Source organism: Corythoichthys intestinalis, chromosome 3 (genome assembly GCF_030265065.1).
Source record: "Corythoichthys intestinalis isolate RoL2023-P3 chromosome 3, ASM3026506v1, whole genome shotgun sequence".
Taxonomy (NCBI): Eukaryota; Metazoa; Chordata; class Actinopteri; order Syngnathiformes; family Syngnathidae; genus Corythoichthys; species Corythoichthys intestinalis.
In genome coordinates, this window is record NC_080397.1 from 60,121,350 (window position 1) to 60,127,728 (window position 6,379).

Genomic DNA, 6,379 nt, shown 5'->3' on the forward strand with positions numbered 1-6,379 from the left:
TGGAGGCTCGCGTGTGCAGTATCCGCTTCAGGAGATTAGTCATCATCATCCCTTGCCCGGTTTGCTCGAGCGAGTCTCTCATGATCACGCAGCTCCGCGTCGATTTTTGTGACCAGTCGTGCGGCGGCGTCACTTAGCGTTGCTTGCTCCTTCGTCACCTGTGCCAATTTGTCGCCGTTGTGACGAGCAACCTCCAGTATCTCGTGGAGTTGGTTCTTCATCCTCATCGAGAATCGGCGAACCCAGAGGGCACCAAGAAGCAACAGGAAGGCAAGAGCCATCAGAGAGCCGAAGATATACAGGTCCTCGGCGTCCTCTATCTGGAGGGACGTTAGGCATAACGGCCTCCATTTACCCCAGGCATCCTCCACATAACCAGACGTGAAGGTGCTGGCTGGACATGGGCGTTGGTTGGATGTCGGTCTCATCGTAGAAAATATTTTATCCATAGAACTCAGTGCCCAATCTACAAGTTCCATTTTGTCTCAGGTTAAACTCAGCACGCACGTTGCAATGGCAGTTCAGTAGTGTGATTTTGCTGAAGGGCATGTCCTAAGAGCAAGTGTTATGTCTTATTCTCTGACCCTGACATTTAATAATAATAATAATAATACATTTTATTTGTAGAGCGCTTTTACCAATGCTCAAAGACGCTTTACAGTAGGAACAGAAACCGCAAACAACGTGGACAGAACAAAACAAGAAAGATAAGTTAAAAGCTAGTTTAAAAAGGTGAGTTTTTAACAGTTTTTTTCAGGATGATTTTGAACTGAATTCTGTATGAAATAGGAAGCCAGTGCAGTTTGTGGAGGACTGGGGTAATGTGGTTCCTATAGGGGGTCCGGGTGAGAAGGCGTGCAGCAGAGTTTTGGATATATTGTAGTTTATTGATGAGTTTGGATGGAGAACCGAAGAGAATGCTGTTGCAGTAGTCAAGTCTGGAGGTTATGAAGGCATGGATGAGGGTTTCAGCAGTAGAGAAGGTGAGGGAGGGGCGAAGACGGGCTATGTTCTTGAGGTGGAAGAAGGCAGTTCTGGTGATATGGTTGACGTGGTGGTCGAATCTGAGTTTATTGTCAAAAATGATACCAAGGTTGCGGGAATGTGTTGAGAAAGGCAGGGTGCAGTTGTTGAGGGTGAGGGAAAATTGACTGTCTATGATGTGGGCTGCAGGGTCGAAGATGATTATGTCTGATTTGTTACTGTTGAGTTGAAGATAGTTTTCTTGCATCCAGGAATTAATTTCACTGAGGCAGTTTTGAAGTGTGGATTGGGTGCTGTGCGAGATTTGTTGTGTGGTTATGTAAATTTGGATGTCGTCAGCGTAGCAGTGAAATTGGAGTCCATGTTTGCGGATGATCTGACCAAGGGGGAGGATGTAGAGAATGAAGAGGAGGGGACCTAGAACTGAACCTTGGGGGACACCTTGTGGTAGGGGAGCAGGAGGGGCTGTGCAATGATTGATGGCGATGAATTGTTGTCGGTCAGTGAGGTAGGAGCGAAACCAGGAACGTGCGGTACCAGTGATGTGTAAAGATTCTAATCTGGAGAGCAGGATGGTGTGGTTGATTGTATCGAAGGCAGCAGTGAGGTCCAGGAGGATGAGGATGGTGAGTTGTCCGGAATCCAAGGAGAGAAGAATATCGTTGGTTATTTTGAGAAGGGCTGTTTCGGTGCTGTGCTGTGATCGGTAGCCAGATTGAAAAAGTTCAAACAGGTTATTATTGGTGAGGTGGGTTTTGAGTTGAGAGGCCACGGCCCTTTCCAGGATTTTTGACAGAAAAGGGAGATTGGAGATGGGGTGGTAATTGCTTGGTATATCGGCGTCTAGGCCAGATTTCTTTAAGATGGGAGTGATGGCAGCCATTTTGAGACTTTGGGGGACAGAGCCAGAGCGGAGGGAGGTGTTAATGATGTCAGTGATAAGTGAGGAGATTACGGGGAAACAGTCTTTTATTAGAACAGAGGGAATGGGATCTAGGGTGCAGGTGGCAGTTTTAATTCCAGACATTATGGTGGCAAGTTGAGTGTTGAGTTAATCATCCTTTGCTGCGAGAACATCTTATCTGTGATGTGTGTGCGTTTTACAGTTGAGTTTGGTCAATGTACTGTTTTATTATATTTTGTTTATACATTTTTTTGAAGTAACTTAATGAATTTACATTCGTTAGGGCTGCATCACATGTATTCCATAGGCGAGCCCCAGTGTTTACAATCGTGAACGATTTCATTGTAGTCCTAATGGTCTGATAGGAAAACATTCTGCTTCCTCTCAGATTGTAGGAGGATTCTCTTAGTTGGAACAATGCTTGCAGGTTAGTCGGGAGACTGTTTGTGTTGGCCTTATACGTCATTTGAGCTATTTTGTAATTAACCAGGTCGTGAAATTTTAATAGCTTGGACTTGATAAAAAGTTCATTGGTATGTGCTCTGAACGGAGCTCCATGAATAATTCTGATGGCTTTTTTTTGAAGGATAAAGGGTGGGCTTAGGTGAGTTGCATAAGTACGTCCCCAGATCTCTAGGCAGTAATTGAGGTGCGGCAGAACGTGTGCGCAGTATAGGGTTTGGAGAGTCTCGTATCTAGCATGTTTTGAACTCTAAAGAGAATTGAGATGCTCCTAGCGAGTTTGTTGCGCAATTTCTCTACATGTGGCTTCCAAGTTAGGCGGTGATCAAGAACTATATACCTAATACTTTGTGTCGTTGTACTCTTTGTATCACAACGTTATTTATTTGTATGTTTAGGTTCTTATTCAGTCTTTTTCTTCCAGGGGAGTAGAATTTCATTATGACTGCTTTTAATGAGTTTCATGTCAATTTGTGTGGTGGTGTGTGGTGGAATCTTTGTTGTCGCACTGCATAATCAGACTCTTTACCTCAGTTGTCAGTATTGGTTCCAAAAACCTTATACACAGCAAAGTCTTTCACTTATGCCTGTGTTTCCACATTTTTTACTCCTCATCACTGTCCATATCTCTTTTGAAGGGCAGATTTTTTCTTGAGGAAGATCAACTAATCCACACGTTCATGTATAAGTAGACTGCGTTTCGTGGAGAAAAAAAAATCTCCAGAGGGTCGTGCTGCCCTTTCCACCATTGTATTGGGTTATTTTTCAGGGTTAAAAACTCACGATCTCTGTACCGCTCCACACTTCACACTAGCTCTGTCCCATGCGAACAGATCTGGCTGACTTCCGCACTTCAATGTCCGACTTTTGTTTTCCTGGGTGCGTTGAAAATCAATCGCTGGACGTTGGTGCTCAAACTGTTCATTGTTTTAGCATGTTGCCACTACTAGTTTTGTTTTGGGCTGTGAAGAAAACGCTACGGAGCGTGCATTACAGTGGTTTTGTTAGCTCTCGCGTTGTTATGACACGCCCGTGACGATCGGGTAATGACGGCGACTAGTAACGGTTCTGCCGAAATGCATGGGAAGTTGAGGCACCACGACCATGAGTTGTGCTTGTCCATATTATATCATGCGTGCGGTCTCGATCTAAGTGCGCTGTGTGAATGACACAAGCGCAGCATGTGAAGTCAAAGCTAAATTATTATCCCATTAAGCAATGCATTGAACGAGGCATTAGAAGCCGATTCTTGTGCTCGCGATAGCCGAATACTATCTCTTCTATCGGTTCATTGAATATTTAATGGCTGATTACTGTCGATTGGTAACTTTACTGTAAAACCGGATATCTGGTCGTATCGGTTTATCGTTCTCAAGCTTACAAACCATCTGAATGTAAACCATCTGGTGCACACCAGATAGTATGTGGTGCGTAGAAGTGTACGTTTTTCCCCAAAACTTTTTTGTGTCTTGATTTTGTGAACGTTTTTGATGTGTGAATTATGCGAAATAAACAAAAACTGTAAGACACATAGAATTTTGAACAATTTAAAAGCTTTGTACTTTGGAAATAAAAGAGAGGTTTTTTATGTCCAAAGAAAAAGAATATACACTACATTTCAAAAGTTTGGGGTCACCCAGTAAATTTATGTTTTCCTTCAAAAGTCACACTTTAATCTTGCAAATGAGTTGAAATATACAGAAAATATTGTCAAGACATTGACAAGGTTAGAAATAAGGATTTTTATTTGTAATAACCATTTTCTCCTTTAAACTTTGCTTTCATCAAAAAATGCTCGCTTAGCAACAATTACAGCTTTGCAGACCTATGTCATCCTAGCTGTTAATTTGTTGAGGGAATCTGGAGAAACTTCACTCCACGCTTCCAGAAGCTCCTCCCACAAGTCGGTACCATACGGTCAAGCTGCTCCCACAACAGCTCAATGGGTTTGAGATCTGTTGACTGTGTTGGTAAGCCTGTCGCAATAAGCAATAATTCCATTTATCGCACGATAAATAAAAATGAAGGCGGCAATTTTTGCGCTGCGATTTATCGCGTCGCATGCACGTGCGTGCGCGCGTGCGGCAGACGTGCTGTTAAAAGTTCAAATTCCTTGTTACCAACTGCATAAAATGCATCTTCGTTCCAAGTCCGGTGTAGGCGCACTATCCTATTCCCCTCACTATCCACTCGCGGGGGCCTGCGCTTGTCAGTGACGTTCCTTATTCTTGCTATATGATTATACAACTTTAACATTTGTTAATAATACGCTCTGTGTGTAGTATCATCCATCGTTTTTCCTTTTTAAATGGGCACTTTTAAACGAACGCAAAAAGTAACAACGGGAACATTTTTAAACAGGCATTTCACGGGAGAGCATTTCGACTCTTCGGCCAATCATATAGCGAGAGCAAGTGGATAGTGAGGGGAAGAGGATAGTGAACCTACACCGGCAAAAAATAGCGCCGGAGCCAATCGTTCTCATTATATCCTATTGTTCAACGTATACCGGCCGCGTCAGTGCTCCGGATTGACTGCGGACCATCTCCAGCGTGCCGGTGTTGTTGACGTGTGGGCGCTCCCTTCAGGAGTGACATTTTACGCGGGGTGGCTAATTTTCGGCAGATATTTAAAACGAAGTCCACCAAAACATTGTTACCGACTTGGCTTCTGCGAACAACCTCGCTTTGACAACGGACAGCTGAATGGAAATGATGAACATTGAGTGGCAAATTAAGAGCGCTGTGCTTCAAACTTGTGCTGTTTATTAAGGGTCGATTGTCATATGCTGGCGTTGTGCAGTAATGAGCAGTCGTGACTTCAGCGGCATTTGCTAACTTTTTTAATGCGCGCACACACTAGATATCATGAAATAGCAAATAGATGTGCTACGTCCCATGCCATTGGCTACGTGAGCCCATGGGACATGTAGTCCATATACTACATCGATGAATTCTAAACTGTCATGACTGAATGGAAGTTAAGACGGCCAAATCAATCCATACCAGTGACTATAGATAATGTTGCAAATATTGTTAATTCAGTACGTGACACAGATGGATACGGATCACAAAAAGATTGTCTTGCTCATGTAGTAAACCTAGCTGCTAAGAGAGCTGTAGCAATCAACAGTGTGCCCCGCCTCACATTACAAACAGTAAAGATTGTTCTCAGCACTTTTATACAAATGTTTTTCAGATCAGTAAGAAGTAAGCACATAAATACTATGCACTAAAATGCATGTTTATATGATAGCAATTAAATTTTTGCTCATTAGCAAAAAAAAAAAAAATATATATATATATATATATATATATATATATATATATATTATTGTTATTTTTTTTTCAGAGCATGAAATGTATTGAATCGGATCGAAAATTGTGTCCCCCGTATCGAAAATCGTACTGAACCGTGACTTAACTGTATCGGTGCATCCGTATGGAACACCTTTGCAGAAGCTATGAGGGGGAAAGTTTTCATTTGCCTAAATGCTTAAGTTATTAAGTGAAATTTTATTTTACTTTCTTGAAAAACACATTTTATTTATTCTGTGTTTCTGTGCAGTATTAATATTGTTGTCTTTTACTTAGGAGGCATGGTCTATTGTTTTTAGTTGTGATTTCTTAAAAAGTATTTTTGAATTTAAGAGTAAATATTTATCGCGTTTAAATGGGTGTACTTTATCTATTAATATATACTGTATTCTCACTGTGTTATTGTAAATTGGTTTTTAAAAAAATTGGGGGGGGGGGGGGCGCAATAATATCGCATATCGCTTAGCTAACTAACTAAAATTTGTTATCGAGACAGGCCTATGTGTTGGCCACTCCATTACAGATAGAATACCAGCTGCCTGCTTCTTTCCTAAATAGTTCTTGCATAATTTGGAGATCATTGTCATGTTTTAGGATGAAATTGACTCGAATCAAGCGTTGTCCACAGGGCATGGCATGGCGTTGCAAAATGGCCTTCCTTATTTAAATCCAGTTGAGCTTGTACAAATCTCCCACTTTACCAGCACCAAAG